The sequence below is a fragment of the Ranitomeya variabilis genome, chromosome 2 (genome assembly GCF_051348905.1).
Source record: "Ranitomeya variabilis isolate aRanVar5 chromosome 2, aRanVar5.hap1, whole genome shotgun sequence".
Classification (NCBI taxonomy): Eukaryota; Metazoa; Chordata; class Amphibia; order Anura; family Dendrobatidae; genus Ranitomeya; species Ranitomeya variabilis.
The window spans coordinates 164,047,716-164,062,034 of record NC_135233.1 but is presented as its reverse complement, the minus strand read 5'-3'; the positions used below and the strand labels follow the sequence as shown (position 1 = coordinate 164,062,034).

The 14,319-nt window shown below is 46.5% G+C and overlaps 2 long non-coding RNA genes across 13 annotated transcripts in view; one reads left to right on the top strand and one right to left on the bottom strand.

Annotated features, from left to right (window-relative positions):
• Positions 1-14,319, top strand: part of LOC143804741 (uncharacterized) — a 1,170,763-nt gene that overhangs the window by 803,885 nt on the left and 352,559 nt on the right. The gene's annotated exons all lie outside the window — the stretch shown is intronic.
• LOC143804743 (uncharacterized) overlaps positions 8,241-14,319 on the bottom strand; it is a 123,240-nt gene continuing 117,161 nt past the window's right edge. For both annotated transcript variants that reach the window (XR_013221095.1, XR_013221094.1), the window contains one exon: positions 8,241-8,488. This is a non-coding gene — a long non-coding RNA (uncharacterized LOC143804743). The remainder of the gene's footprint in view (positions 8,489-14,319) is intronic.

Below are 14,319 nucleotides of genomic sequence, written 5' to 3'. Positions count from 1 at the left end.
CTGCCAGCATAGCTGTTGGCGATAGTCTCGCTGGTGGATGACCTCAATGCTCTCTCCCTCCCCCTGGGCCTCTCCGGGGAACCCGATCAGGTTGGTGGTAGCGCGGGTCCACTTAAAGGTCATCCATTCCCCCTGGAAGTTTACGGGCTGCTTGATGGCCTGCAATGGAATGTAGGCGGTCTTTAGAGTCTCCCAGGGCCTCTCGCATTCGATGCGGCTACACACCCGTCTGGGTGGTCGTGGCGGGGCGTGTCTACGTCAATAAGCAGGGGTTCTTCAGTCAACCGGGCAGGGTCGATGTCGTTACCTGCCTCCGTGGCGTTTCCGGCGTTAGTTTCCTTTTCCGCAGACTGAGGTGTCGGCGCCTGATGGTGACGTGGCCCCTCGCTGGTAGCGGCCGCACGCTGACACAGGCTCCGGAGCTGACGGCATAGTTCCTCCACTTCCGCCCCAAGGATCTCCTGGTCCACGCAGCCTGGTAAGGGTTCACTCGGCTCCCATTGGCTGGGACTGGTGCGGGTTTTCTTCCCCTCCTCCGGGCGACCTCCGCTCGCCATGCTGCCAACCAGATTCTCTCTCGTGGCGTCCAGTGATTCTGGCTCCTCCCCGTCTGGAGGGCGGTTTCTTCTTCCCCCACCATCCCAGACTAGGAGGCGGACCTTTCTTGTTGATGGGCATATCTCTCGGACATAGCAGTACCTGTGAGGGGCTGGCTCCACTTTCGCGGCGTTCTTCCAAGCTACTCCCACGACGACACGCCCCACTCCTCCTGCACGCCACATGGTGCTGTAATGGCTGCGGTTTTGGCGGGAATTTTGGCGGCAAATGGCAGCACACAGTCTTTAAGCAAATCACAGTTCCAATACAGTTCTGGCACAGTTCTTAGGCGCACATGACCCAACTTTTTCAGGCTTAAGTAGATCCTGTTCGTGACGCCAAGTTGGATCGCCCCCACGTTAAGGGCAATGGGGTACTCGGTACCGGGTCTATCTCTCTCGGTTCTGGGGATGTCACGGTGGCCCGACCCGGTCCGTGGCCCTTCTGAGGGGCGCTCATTTAAAGGTGAAGTTTGTCTAGTGTTCGTGACGCCACCTGTGGTATTCGGTCAGGGTGACCGACGCTGCTTAGGGGTCCGCTGGGGTGATGGAATGGCAGCTAGATGGTATACCTTCCCACAGGTGAAGTACAGTTATATGAAAAAGTTTGGGCACCCCTATTAATCTTAAGCTTAATGTTTTATAAAAATTGTTTTTTTTTTGCAACAACTATTTCAGTTTCATATATCTAATAACTGTTGGACACAGTAATGTTTCTGCCTTGAAATGAGGTTTATTGTACTAACAGAAAATGTGCAATCTGCATTCAAACAAAATTTGACAGGTGCATAAGTATGGGCACCCTTATCATTTTCTTATTTTAAATACTCCTACCTACTTTTTACTGACTTATTAAAGCACTTTTTTTGGTTTTGTAACCTCATTGAGCTTTGAACTTCATAGCCAGGTGTATGCAATCATGAGAAAAGCTACTTAAAGTGGTCACTTGCAAGTTGTTCTCCTGTTTGAATCTTCTCTGAAGAGTGGCATCATGGGCTCCTCAAAACAACTGTCAAATGATCTGAAAACAAAGATTATTCAACATAGTTGTTCAGGGGAAGGATACAAAAAGCGGTCTCAGAGATTTAACCTGTCAATTTCCACTGTGAGGAACATAGTAAGGAAATGGAAGAACACAGGTACAGTTCTTGTTAAGGCCAGAAGTGGCCGGCCAAGAAAAACATCAGAAAGGCAGAGAAGAAGAATGGTGAGATCAGTCAAGGACAATCCTCAGACCACCTCCAGAGAGCTGCAGCATCAACTTGCTGCAGATGGTGTCACTGTGCATCGGTCAACTATACAACGCACTTTGAACAAGGAGAAGCTGTATGGGAGAGTGATGCAAAAGAAGCCGTTTCTGCAAGCACGCCACAAACAGAGTCGGCTGAGGTATGCAAAAGCACATTTGGAGAAGCCAATTTCTTTTTGGAAGAAGGTCCTGTGGACTGATGAAACCAATATTGAGTTGTTTGGTCATACAAAAAGGCGTTATGCATGGCGGCAAAAAAACACAGCATTCCAAGAAAAACACTTGCTACCCACAGTAAAATTTGGTGGAGGTTCCATCATGCTTTGGGGCTGTGTGGCCAATGCCAGTGACAAAGTTGAAGTTACGCAGGGGATGGATCTTTCAGCAAGACAATGATCCAAAATACCGCTCCAAATCTACTCAGGCATTCATGCAGAGGAACAATTACACTGTTCTGGAATGGCCATCCCAGTCCCCAGACCTGAATATCATTGAACATCTGTGGGATCATTTGAAGAGGGCTGTCCATGCTCGGTGACCATCAAACTTAACTGACCTGGAATTGTTTTGTAAAGAGGAATGGTCAAAAATACCTTCATCCAGGATCCAGGAACTCATTAATAGCTACAGGAAGCGACTAGAGGCTGTTATTTTTGCAAAAGGAGGATCTACTAAATATTAATGTCACTTTTCGGGTGAGGTGCCCATACTTATGCACCTGTCAAATTTTGTTTGAATGCAGATTGCACATTTTCTGTTAGTACAATAAACCTCATTTCAAGGCAGAAACATTACTGTGTCCAACAGTTATTAGATATATGAAACTGAAATAGCTGTTGCAAAAAAAACCAATTTTTATAAAACATTAAGCTTAAGATTAATAGGGGTGTCCAAACTTTTTCATATAACTGTATGTCCCCAGGGCTTCCCAGATGTGTAGGTGGTGATGGTGGATGTTGTAAGGCGCAATGAATAACGAGGAAACAAAGGTTGCAGTCTCTTTACCTTTTACTGAAGACTTCAGCGTCCACAGTCCAGAGTACCGTTCACAGGGCAGGCTGAATCCGGCCGATCCGAAGGCACATCCAGAGTTCCCTTATCCAGGTGAAAATCAGTAGCCTTCCTACTAGCGCCTGTGTGTTGTAGTACCTCCCTGCTGAGCACCACGGGATAGTCCTCACAACTTTCGTGGATGTTTCTGATCTTCTCTCTCTCTCTGTCCCCCAGATGGTATGGATAGGACAACCCGTATGACGGGGTAGGCCTGGAGCTTATTTATAGGGACCCTAGTGACGCCCCTCTCCCACAATTTGCCTCCGTGTCTTCTTAGGTATTAAGGTCGGGCAACCAACTTGGAATTGACTGTTCTGCCAGTCTCTGAAGTAATACATAGAGTCAATTACTCCCTCGGTGTTCCGGCCACCGGCTACGCGCCTCAGAAAGAGGCTGCCGATCTTGGGGCAGAACTCCTCCTGGTATTATCTCCTTGTGCTGTGACTTCGTTTCTCACTCTCCACAATACACCTCACTTCGTGTCCTTTCTTAGGATGCTGCCGCAATGGGTGAAGGCGCAGCTCCGTAACTATCTATCTCGTGCTTGGCCTCTGTCAGGATCCCACACCTGACAGGGACCCTCTGTCTGCAGCTCAGATGTTCCTCCTTTTCCCCCTGTCTGCCTGACAGGTCCTCTCTGGGTCAAACCCAGGTAGCTTCTCCCTCACTTCCTATCCAACCCACCAGTTTTACCCGTGTGTGAGGAGTGGCCTAATAGATAGAACCTTTGCTCCCCCTGGTGGACTGGAGTGTGAAGTGTAGTGTGTGACTTGTGATACCTGGTCAGGTGAACTCCTTTAGTACCATCAGACGTAATATCACTCCCCCTGGTGGAAGAGTGACATTACTGCAATGACCAGGACTCTGGGGCACTGCAGAGACACGAAAGGTGGATGGTAACAATTTTTTGTTGTTGTTCGGACCAGCCATAGTGTAAGGATCGGGTGTTCATGTAATGCTGCATTAAGTATGTAACAGCACAGACACAGAGGGCTATTAGATGGATGAAGCATGTGAGAACATGATGCGAGGAACCTGGTTATGGTAAAAAATTTTGAATGGGCAACACAGGGATAGTTAGGTTAATGCATTGAGATGGTAGGCCAGTCTGAAGAAATGCATTTTTAGGGCACGCTTAAAACTGTGGGGATTGGGGATTAATCGTATTAACCTGGGTAGTACATTTCAAAGAATTGGCGCAGCATGTGAAAAGTCTTGGAGATGGGAGTGGGAGGTTCTGATTATTGAGGATGTTAACCTCATAAATAATAATAATAATCTTTATTCATATAGCGCCAACATATTCCGCAGAGCTTTACAGTTTAACAGTTTCAAACACAAGTCATAACTCATAAGTAACAACGTTAACAATACAATAATTAAAGCACAATAATAGGACCCTGCTCATGAGAGCTTACAAACTACAATGAGGTGGGGGAGATACAAAGTACAGGAGCTTATTTACAATGATGTATTTACAATGATGGTCCAGCCATCTTCAGGGGATGGGGGACTGATGGAAATAGTGAATAGAGCTACACATGCGCCCTTACACATAAAATGACTTTTACTAGGGAAGTGATAGGCCGCTCTGAACAAATATGCAAGAGCGGGCAAGAGATTGTATGTGGGGTGTGAAGGAGAAATCAGAGTCAAACATAACACCCAGACAGCATACCTACTGCCGGAGTGTTATTATGGTACACCCACAGAGAGGGAAACGTCAGGTTTAGGGAGGTCAGTAGACGGCAGGAGCAAAAGAAGTTCAGCATTGGAGAGGTTGAGTTTTAGATAGAGAGCGGACATGATGTCAGAGACTGTCGACAGACTATCACTGGCGTTTTGTAGTACATCGGGAGTACGCTCAGGGGATGACGTGTATAGTTGTGTGTCATCGGCATAAAGATGGTACTGAAAGCCAAAACTGCTGATGGTCTGTCCAATTGGGACCGTGTAGGTGGAGAAGAGAAGGGGGCCAAGGACTGAGCCCTGAAGTACCCCGACAGTGAGAGGAAGAAAGGATTAACTGGAACCAATGAACGATACACTGAAGGAGCGATCAGAAAGATAGGAAAAGAACTAGGAGAGAGCAGTGTCCTTAATGCTTAATGACTGGAGCCTAGACAGTAGGATATGGTGGTCAACAGTGTCGAAAGCTGCAGAAAGGTCGAGAGGAATGAGCAGAGAGTGGTCACCATTACACTTTGCTGTCAGAAGGTCACTGATCACTTTGATGAGTGCAGTTTCTGTCGAATATAGGGGGCCGAAGCCGGACTGTGAAGGGTCTAGGAGGGAGTGAATGGAGAGGTAACTGGTAAGGCGGGAGTAGACCAGGCGCTCCAACAGTTTAGAGATGAAGGGGAAATTGGAGACTGGTCTGTAGATATTTGTGCAGGATGGATCGAGAGAGGGTTTCTTTAGTAATGGAGTAATGATATAGTGTTTGAAGGAGGAGGGGAAAATGCCAGAGGAGAGGGAGAAATTAAAGATTGTACAGTAGTTAGGTGAGTTGTGACGACTGGAGAGAGCGACGGGAGCAGGTGTGAGGGAATGGGGTCAGTAGTGCATGTAGTCGGACGAGAAGAAGAGAGGAGCCTGCAGACTTCTTCTGTGATTGTATCAAATGTGGAGAGTGAGCCAGGGGAAATGCAGGGAGGGATGGGAGTCACTGCACTTGGTGGTTGGGAGCTGATTTCCTGACGGATATTATCTATTTTGTCTATAAAGTGGGAGGCCAGGTCATCAGCACAAATGTCTATGATAGGGGCTTGTACTTTTGGCCTGAGGAGGGAGTGAAAAGTGTCAAAAAGTTTCTTGGGGTTGTTGGATAGTGAGGAAATCAGAGTGGTGTAGTAGGTCTGTTTAGCAAGGTGAAGGGCAGAATTATAGGTTCTTAGCATAAATTTGAAATGTTTGAAGTCTTCTGGTGTGTGAGTTTTCCTCCATAAGCGTTCAGCACTTCTAGAGCATCACTGGAGAAGCCTAGTTTGCGATGTGAGTCAGGGCTGTTTTACTCTGTGTTTGGAGGTTCTGAGGGTGAGGGGCGCTACTTGGTCAAGGGTGCTTCTAAGAGTGTCATTGTAGTGATGTACAGCCAGATCAGGACAGGAAAAAGAGGAGATTGGGGACAGTGATGAGTGTAAGGAGTCTGAAAGTGTATGAGGGTTAATGGCTGGTAGATTTCTGAACGTGTGGTAGGTAGGAATGTGTGGGCGAGGATTTTGAGTGTGCTGGAGAGAATGTTGTGGTCAGAGAGGGGAAGCGGTGAGTTATCTAAGTAGGAGATTGAGCAGAGCCAGGCGAAGACTAGGTCAAGGGTGTTACTGTCTTAGAGGTTGAGAGCTGCGAGAGGCCGAGAGAAGTAGTTAGTGATAGAAGCTGGGATGCAGATGTGGAAGTGGGGCTGTTAATGGGGATGTTGAAGTCTCCCAGGATAAGGGTTGTGAGTTCTGAGGACATGAAGTGCCGCAGCCAGGCAGAGAAATGGTCCAGGAAGTGGGTGGGCAAGCCTGGGGGCCGGTATATGACACCTGCTCTAAGGAAGAGGGGACGGAAGAGCTTGATGGTGTGGACCTCAAAAGAAGGGAATGAGTGATGGAACTGGGGGGATGACATGGAAGGTGCATTGTGGGGACAGGAGTATGCCGACTCCACCACCATGTCTGTTTGTGGGTCTCGGGGAATGGGAGAATTGTAGGCCACCATGGGAAAAGGTAGCAGGGAAGACAATGTCAGAATCCTGAATCCAGGTTTCAGTGAGGGCCAACAGATTCAGAGAGTTGTTCAGAAAAATAATTGTGCAGAAAAGGAAGTTTGTTACATACAGACGGTGGATTCCAAAGGGCACAATTAAAAGAAGGATATGAAGGAGTGCAAGTAATATTAATAAGATTAGTGTGGTTATGATACGAAGTAGGATAGGGGTTGACGTTGGTGGATGGTGGACCAGGGTTGGGAGAGATGTCCCCTGAAATCAGTAGGAGTAGGAAGATACTGTAAAGAACAAGTAGGTATTGGAATTGTGCAAAAATCTTTTGGGAAGTGTGTTTGGGCAAGATGGGCTGAGGTTTTTCAGGAAGGTGAGAAGTGCATGGGAGCTGTACATGGGAGAGGGAAGGAGAGAGGAGCTGATGTATATGAGTCGTGATGGAGGGGGTATGGGACGGTGAGCGTGGATGGCAAGGGAACATAGGAAGATAGGAATAAAGCACATGGATAGAAGGGAGAGCAGAGTGTGGGTTACCTGACTCCTGCCCTGACTAACTGCCATGGAATAACTGCCTTTTGATCGATGCTTATCTTCGGGATGCTCGCGTGCACCCCCACATGCGTGCACCCCTAAGGATGTTTCTAAATTTATAGTCCAGGATACTGGGTCAGAAGAGATGTATTATGGGAACTGGTTGGGGATAATTTGGCAGCTGGGGCCAGCACACCAGGGGGTGGTTAGATGATCAAAGACATTGGGGCTAGCAACATCTATATGCTATAACACCTTCCACCAGATAATATCTAGAGAGACCACAGTCATGGATATACATCAAACAGTGAGTAAAACATACAATGCAACAAATGAATTATACCAATCTTTAAGCAGGCACATTAGAATATGTTGCTAGATGGTAAAGTGGCAGATGAAAGACAGCAGACAGCAAGCAGAGGTGGGAGGTTGTACCATTAGAGTCTATTGCAGCAGATGCGACAGCAAGCAGAGGTGGGAGGTTGTACCATTAGAGTCTATTGCAGCAGATGCGACAGCAAGCAGAGGTGGGAGGTTGTACCATTAGAGTCTATTGCAGCAGATGTGACAGCAAGCAGAGGTGGGAGGTTGTACCATTAGAGTCTATTGCAGCAGATGTGACAGCAAGTAGAGGTGGGAGGTTGTACCCTTAGAGTCTATTGCAGCAGGTCATTAGCAGAGCGGAGAGCACAATTAGGGTGGTAGACTGAGACGAGGGAGGAGATGTAAGGTGGTACTGAGCCATGGAGTGCTTTTATGGGTGAGGGTAATAAGTTTGTACTGGATTCTGGAGTGGATGTATGTCCCCTGTTCAGGGTCCCAGGTCACACATTCCTAATGCTGACCCAGTCTTCAGTAAAAGCAAAGGATGTATCATTCATTTTATTCCCTGTCTGCAAGTTTACAGGACTATTGGGTATCTGTAAAGTGTGCAAAAGCGGTGGTCATGACTGAGCTGCTGTCCAGTCATGCTCTGGCACTTTACAGGAAAACAAGGAAAACAATGTCCCATTCCCAGTGTGCTGTCAGTTGTGGGGTACATCCCACTCACTTGTAGGCTCCAGGCCTCCGCTGTCTCCAGGCTTCCAAGTTCGGGAGCCGCCACACACAATTCAGGGAACGCAAAGTTCTTTTCAACAAGCAAAAGTTTACTAGTCAGTTCAAGTTCATCAAGGTATAATACGTGGGATAGGACAGCCTAACACATCTTCATCTTCCATTGGGTCCTCATTCAGCATCCCTTCACCCACTGACTCTGTTAGCCCTAGGAATCACCCTTCACACTCGGCAGTGCACCTGAGATCCATTAACTTCCATCTTCCATCTTGATGGGTCCCTGTCCATCTTGTCCTGTATGCCAAAAGATACAATGTGATTGGCAGCCCCTATGCCAGATCTTGGGCTCCGGGCGCGATAGGCGAGTCCGCTCAGGATTCTAGTATGGCATCCCACTGCCTCATATGATAAACACATGTTGACCCTAGCAGCCCACTGGACTTGAACTTGGACGTGATACTACACTTCCTTATCTTTCCTACTATCAGAAAGTGGCCACCTTTTATTAACACTAGTTCTCACCCACTGGGCTAGTTCTATCATTAACTATGTCCTATCCCATAGACTAAACCTATTATCCTTATCTTATGTCCTATTAGCTATTGCTAAACCACTTAACTATATGAAACGTACCTATGTGATCCCAAAGCTAAGCCTGTGCTTACCCTGCCCTATGCACTACTCACATTGTATATAAAACAGCTAACACTGTACACACAGCACGATTGTTGTCTTCAGTGGTAGGAACGCAGCAGAGCAGTCCATCATTATTACATATCTACAAATTATATTATTGGTTAAAGGGAAACTGTGAGAACCCTCCCCTCAATTTCACCCACCCAAGAAAATGTAGGTCATTGTCTGACCCTTTGAAAGATAAGCCAGTCTACCCCTTCTTGACTCTAAAGTGCTGCCCCATCCACAATGAATTGGGTTTTAAAGTTGTATTTGGAAGTGCAGATGCCTCCGCTGTATTTTCTACATAGCAACTCCCTCCCCTAGCTGGTTAACTGGTCAGTGGCTCTGGTACATTAATGTCAACTGCTTGGCTCACCTCCAGATGCAGAAGTAAGCAGAAAATGGCTAACCACTTTTTAACCTTGCTAACATTGCAGAGTTTGGCTAATGTGTATATGTGGCACCCCAGGAGTTCGGGTACCACAGTGGTATTGCCTTCCTCTCGGGGAGGGTGATGCCATGCCTTGAAGCGAGGAGGATCCCTTTAACAGGTAGCACATACATGCAACATGTTCTGACTCCAGGCCAGAAGGGGGAGCTCTAGACCCGGTTTCAGGGGAACTTCCCTATATATGTTCTGGCTTGGAGGAGGAGTTAGATTAGTCTGTAGAGAGTGTGAAGGAGGAAGGAGCACAGGAGAAGTGAGGAGCTGGAGGGGAGCTGCGATTGAGCTCCCTCCACCCTGAAGCGCAGGAACTGGACACCGGGAGTCCGAGGCTGTGTGGGACTGTATGCCCCACAGCAGAAACCGGAGGGCAGGAGATTAAAAGTCACTTGTCCACAACTACACCAGAAGGCACAGCAGCATACAGAGCCTGGAGTCGCCACAAGTAGGGACCCCTGTAAAAAGGCTTGCACTGCCTGCCATGCGGGTACTGTCCTAGGACAGAGACAGAGAGAGAGGACCTTGTGAAAAGCCTCAGGCAGCAAGGGATGCACATTACAGCCCAATAAGGAAGGCTCCCACTCCCACCTGGCTAAGGGGATTCCTAATCGTTTCCAGGCTGCCCGGGCATTACCATCACCTGTGATCCGTACCCTGGACTGTATACCACCAGTAAAAGATAAAGAGACTGCAACCTTGTGTCCTCTAATTCTTTCTGGCACTACACCGTCTGTCATCTTTACCCATTACACCGGGAGCCCTGGGGATCAAGCTTCACCTGTGGGAAGCCATACCATCCCTGCTGCAGTGCCATCATTCCCAGTGGACCCCTTTAATCAGAGTCGGTCATCCCTGACCGAATACCACAGGTGGTGTCACGAACATTCTTTATTCAAAACAACCCCTTTCAAGACTTTCTCTTTAACTTGGACGCCCAGGGCCACGGACCGGGTCGCTGCCACCGTGACTACCCCTTTAATGACCACCGGACAAGGGACCGAGTATCCCGTAGGCCCTAGCGGGTGCTCCATATACCTAGCTTTAACTGCGACATTCTATCCAGCTTTTTATTTGGCAATGACCATTTCAACTAAATGACTAAGTAAAGCAAAAAAAGCAAAACGTATCTCTTGTAGTTCTTCCGTGAAGCAGATTCCATTCTTATCTAAACACAGTGGCTTCTTAATCTAATAAGTAGTGCCACAGAACTTTGCTCCTGAAGTTTGGAATAACCCTTTTTTTTGCAATTCTAGAAGTTCTTAAAGCTCAACAACCATGTCACGCTACATCTATGTAAAAAATCACTACATCATGTTTCTATTAACAAAACATATAAGGATTATTTCATTAAGAGATCAGTATTTTATACCTGAAATAAATTTCTTGAGAAAGTCTCGGGAATAAAGGACTTTGTTCTTTAAATGTAACCTGCTTAAGTTAACTGTGGGAATCTGGAAGTGTGACAAAGGATCTCTGAATTCCATAAACTGTTTTATGGAAATCTTTAGGGGGAATAATGGAACAATTTCAGAGTGAAGCTGCTTGTGTCAAGTATCACTCTGTTTCTAAACACTTCCATTAAATATAATAAAGGTGACTCGTTATCTGCTCATGACAAAGATTAACAACAAATCCACTTTATAGCTTTACCTATAAATGAGAACATCATACTGGCTAGCAAAACATGCTGTGAGTATTCTTGCAGGAAGTGTTAGGCCATGTTCACACGTTCAGTATTTCGTCGGTATTTTACATAAGTATTTGTAAGTCAAAACCAGGAGTGGGTGATAAATGCAGAAGCGTGACATGTTTATTTGATACTTTTCGGTTCACAAATACTGATGTAAAATACTGACCAAATACTGAACGTGTGAATGTGGCCTTAGGCTATGTGCACACGTTGCGGATTGTATGCGTTTTGCCGAGTTTTTTTGCCGCGAGAACGCTGCGAAAACGCTGCGAAAATGCATACACAACACAACCCATTGAATTCAATGGGATTCCGCAATGCTGTGCTAATGCTGCGTATTTTTCTGCAGCGGAATCGCATCGCGGAAAAATACGCAGCATGCTCATTCTTTGTGCGGAATTGCAGCTATTCCGCACACATAGGAATGCATTTATCCGCTTACTTTCCACATGGGGCTATGCCCACCATGCGCAAAGTAAGCTAATCATGTGTGGATAGTACCAAGGTTGGTGGAGAGTAGACTCTCCTCCAGGACCTTAAAAAAATAATTAAAATAAAAAATAGTTATATACTCACCTTCTGGCGGCCACCGGATCCAGCCCCGGCCTTAGCGATGCTCTCTGCAGCTCCCGTTCCCAGTGATGCCTTGCGGCGATGACGTAGTGGTCTCGTGTGATGCTACGTCATCTGGGGTCATTGTCGCAAGGCATCGCCGGGAATGGGAGTTCCAGGAGCATCTCGAGGATCGGGAAGGCTGCGGGGGCCACCGGAAAGTGAGAATATCATGATTTTTTATTTTTTTTAATTATTTTTAACATTATATCTTTTTACTATTGATGCTGCATAGTCAGCATCAATAGTAAAAAGGTTGGTCACACTTGTGAAACACTATGTTTGATAAGTGTAACCAACCTGTCAATCATTTTTCCAAGTGATGCTACAGATTGCTTGGAAAACGCTAGCATTCTACAAGCTAATTACGCTTGCAAAACGCTAGTGTTTAGCAGGAATATGCATGCCAATTCCGCATGCGTATTTCCCGTGGCAGAGAGTTGCGAAATTGCAGCGGAAATTTCCGCCGCAATTCTGCAACATGTGCAGATAGCCTTAGGCTATGTGCGCACGTTGAGTATTTGCTTGCAGAAATTTCTGGAAGGTTTCTGCGTCTCTTGGCAGGAAAACCACTGTGGCAAAAACACGCATTTTTGCTGTAATTTGGTGCATTTTCTGCATGCGTTTTTTGTATGCGTTTTTGCACAGCAATGAAGGCTTTTTTTGGCTAAATAAAGATATTTAAAAAAAAGTTTTATGATGTGATTTCTTGGCTCAACACCACCTTTTCATGCTGATGCAGTGTGGCATTAGAGTAATGGGATTAGGGCAGCAGCTGTCATTGACACATAGCTCTAGGCTTAGTAAAAGGTGTCTGCCCGACACCCTCATTACTAAGCTGATAAGTAAACACAAATACACACAAACTTACACACACATTGTCACTAGCCTATGTAGGAGCGTTGACAGAACGAACGTACATAGGCTGTGGCCAAACAGCAACTGTTAATTTTAAAGAAAAAATTTTAAAAAATGGCGTGCGCTCCCGCGTAATTTTAATAACCAGCAGAGGGAAAGCTGATGGCTGGAGGACAATGTTTATAGCCTGGGAATGGGGTAATACCCACGGTTATTAATATTAGCTCACAGCTGTATACTTAGCCTTTACTGGCTGTTATAATGGGGGACCCCTAAAAAAATTATGTGGAGTACCCATATAATTAATAACCAGCAAAGGCTATGCAGACAGCAGCGGGCTGATATTAATAGCCTATGAAGGGGTCATGGATATTGGCCCCTCTCAGACTAAAAACATCAGCTCTCAGCCACGCCAGAAAAGGCGCATCATTAAGATGCTCCAAATCTGGCGCTTAGCCTCACTCTTCCCACTTGCTTTGTAGCGGTGGCAAGTGGGGTTCATATTTGTGGGGTTGATGACACTTTTGTATTGTCAGGTGACATCAAGCCCACAGGTTAGTATTGGAGAAGTGTCTATAAGACATCTATCCAATAGTAACCTCATAGTGATAGTGTATAAAAACACAGACACCCAGAATAAAGTCCTTTACTTGAAATAATGACACAGACTTCTTTAATAATCTTAATTAACCCATACTTACCGAAAGCTGAATCCACCGAAGCCAACGTCTCCAGCAACAAAAATAAAATAATAAACCACAAATATTGCTGATCCGCAGAGAAGATAATCTATGATGTCTCACGATGATCCTGATCACTTTGAGAGGAGTCACATCAGTGATGTAACTGCTCTCAAAGAGAGCTGGCAATACACTGACAGGAGGTAATCGCTCCCGCAGTGTATCCCTGAACTGCCGTGAGAGTTCACAGGAGTTCATCAGCTGATCAGCTCCAGTGATCTCCCTTACGGCACCACTGCTGCGTGGGAAAGCTCTCACACATTGGTGCTGTAAGTGAGAGCACCGGAGATGATGAACTCCAGTGAACTCTCACAGCACCTCAGTGATACACTGCGGGAGCGATTACCTCCTGCAGGTGTATCGCTGGCGGCCGGGTAGAGCAGTCACATATTCCAATGTGACTGTTCTACACGTGAGATCGCCGTGGGACAATCTGGATTACGTGGACTATGGCCGACAGGGGGTATATGGTGGTTTAATATTTTACATTATTTAAAGGAGACGAGGGAATGAGAGTTAAGATGAGTATAATGTCTTTTTTAATTTTTATATGAATATGTATGTAATTTTACATTTTTTTTTAACTGTAAGCACAGGCGCCGGCAGATGATACTACTCTCCCATCAGCAGCACCTGCTATCACTTTTAGCAGTAACAGCAGACATAGCCCATTGGGAGCAGTAGTCTCATTGGCCCACACCAGCTTTTTACCGCAGGTCACCGCTGCGAATCACAGTCAGCTGAGGGGTCACAGTGACATTAGACAGCATGATTCCGCAGCGCTGTGACCAACAGTACCGGCGGTAACATTACCGTGAGTCGCAGTCACAGCTGCGGGATCACGCTGACATCAGACAGCATGATCCTGCAGTGCTGTGACTGACATTACTGGTGGTAACATTACCGTGAGTCGCAGTCACAGCTGCGGGATCACGCTGACATCAGACAGCATGATCAGACTGCGCTCTGACCGACAGTCTTACTGGCGGTTGCGTTACCGCCAATAAGAACCACAGAGCCAGTGTTTCCCACGCTGTCACACAGATGACCGTGTGGGAAACACCATAGAAAGGCGGTATAACGCAATACAAAAACTCAGCAA